This window comes from Rhinopithecus bieti, unplaced genomic scaffold (genome assembly GCF_001698545.2).
Source record: "Rhinopithecus bieti isolate Rb0 unplaced genomic scaffold, ASM169854v2 scaffold_115, whole genome shotgun sequence".
Lineage (NCBI taxonomy): Eukaryota > Metazoa > Chordata > Mammalia > Primates > Cercopithecidae > Rhinopithecus > Rhinopithecus bieti.
The window spans coordinates 2,554,439-2,556,859 of record NW_016803181.1 but is presented as its reverse complement, the minus strand read 5'-3'; positions in this window follow the sequence as shown (position 1 = coordinate 2,556,859).

Sequence of the window (2,421 nt, the reverse complement as noted above, 5' to 3'; positions counted from 1 at the left end):
AAAAAAAAAAAAAAAAAAAAAAGAATAAATACAATTCATGATATTTAGTTTATACTACAATTCAACATTTTTACCAAACTAAGTGCAATTTTTGTTTTAACGTTACTGCTTAGTTGTCATTTAGAATTTGTCACTTTGTCTTTGTGTTCTATGACAAGTCTTAAGAGCATTTTACTGAATTTGAGCAATAAAATACCTTTGGTGTACTCAGTGATTCAGATTCAAAATGGTGGCCAGAAACATTTTTGAGTAGGTACTTCAGTATTTTTAAGAGATTGCCATGCCATGTAGTAGAGAATACAGAGAAAAAAAAAAAAAAAGTCTCTGATGAAAAGGAAAGTTAACATTTATATCTGAAAACTGTTTCCTTACCATGTTGCTTGACAAGTGATGTGGATAATTTTATCCCCTAGTGAGGTTTGCAATTTGCGGAAATAGTACTTATGTTGATCTCATCAGCACCAAGTGCAAAAAAAGTACACATTACCTAAATATCATGCCTAAGATGGAAATAATCCATATGGTAAATGGGTTCCATTTTGTATCCAGAGGTTGGTTGGTTGGTTGGTGTTGTCTCCCGCCCCCGCCCCCACCCCCACCCCGAAGATTCTCTCTTCAGGAGCTTGATTGGTTCCTGGGATCCCTCTTTGTAGGTAGAAATCCATTTTTTCCCCCATTGGTATAAACTTTTCCCCATCATATTCCAAAACACTGGTTAAGTCATAATTCGTTGGCTGGGAGAAAAGCAGAGTAGGCAATAATGTATCTGACATTGTGTTAAGTATGAAATTCATTTTGTAAATGTGTGTATGTGTTCCAAAGGAGAAATAAATTAGCCATAAATTTCGTATCTTAAAAAACAGATCCTATACATATCAAGGTAATTACATTTAACATAGAGTCTTCCTGATAAAAATTACTTAGGAGGTTCATGGGAACAGTGACCTCCAGTTTAACTTTCATGGTTTCATTCTTGTGTGACCCAACTATTCCGGCCACTATCACATCCACCCTGCAGGTCAGGGAAGATAACATGTACCTGAAAATGGTCAATGCATCACCTTCCATTCAATGACAGCACCTGAGCTGACTGTAACATAATCCAGTTGACCTAATATGGTCTCTCTTCCTTCTAATTGATATACACAGAAAGCTTTTGCATTACTTTTTCATTGTTAAGAGAAACATCTTGGGAGTATTTTTACATGTGAGTGCGTGCATGTGTGTATGTGTGTGTGTGTTGTCAGGTAAACACAATACACACCATGTTAACATTAATTACTTATCTAAGTGTCACCAACTGTATCCTCTTTTTAACATAATAGAATCATTGTTATATTTGTTTTTGTTTCTCATGTTGTAAAATACTGAGACACACAGATGCTGCTACATTCTCATCGGGTTCATACCAGTATTTTCCTCAGACTACTCAAGATCCTGTCTTAGGGCCTAAGTCAGCCACCTCTCTTAAACTAGGAGAGCTATGGAAAATCATAGGAGGTTGCAGATCATCTAACCAAGTGGTTCTCAAACTTTCAGGAACAAACTAGCAAGTTTCTGGGGATCCACGACCTGGATCTGTGCTGACAATAATTATAAGCAGCTCTTGAACACTTGAGTGTGGCTAGAATAGCTGAGGGACTACATTTTTAATTTTATTTAACATCATATTTAAATGGCCACATGTGGCTCGTGGCTATCACAAAGAACAGCATAGACAGGAATGATTTTCATCACTCCAAAAAGTGACACCCTGGAAATTTAAATTCAGCAAGTACAGCATGTGGCCTTAAAATCTATATTTTGGGTACAGCTGAAGTAGAGTCAAGATTTGAGAACCACAGAAATACATGGTGGAGAAGTAGAAACAGAATTGGAAGAAACTGGAAAGGCAGTTGAAAATTAGGTATAAGAATTTTATTTGTGGGCCGGGCGCAGTGGCTCACGCCTGTAATCACAGCACTTTGGGAGGCTGAGGAGGGTGGATCATAAGGTCAGGAGTTCGAAACCAGCTTGACCAACATGGCAAAACCCTGTCTCTACTAAAAATACAAAAATTAGCCAAGCATGGTGGTGCACACCTATAATCCCAGCTACTCAGGAGGCTGAGGCAGGAGAATCGCTTGAACCCAGGAGGTGAAGGTTGCAGTGAGCCAAGATAGAGCCACTGCACTCCAGCCTAGGTGAAAGAGCAAGACTCTGTCTTAGATAGATAGATAGATAGATAGATAGATAGATAGATAGACAGACAGACAGATAGATAGATAGATAGACAGACAGATAGACAGCTAGATAGATAGATAGATAGATAGATAGATAGATAGATAGATAGATAGATAGACAGCTAGATAGATAGATAGATAGATAGATAGATAGATAGATAGATAGCTAGATAGATAGATAGATAGATAGATAGATAGA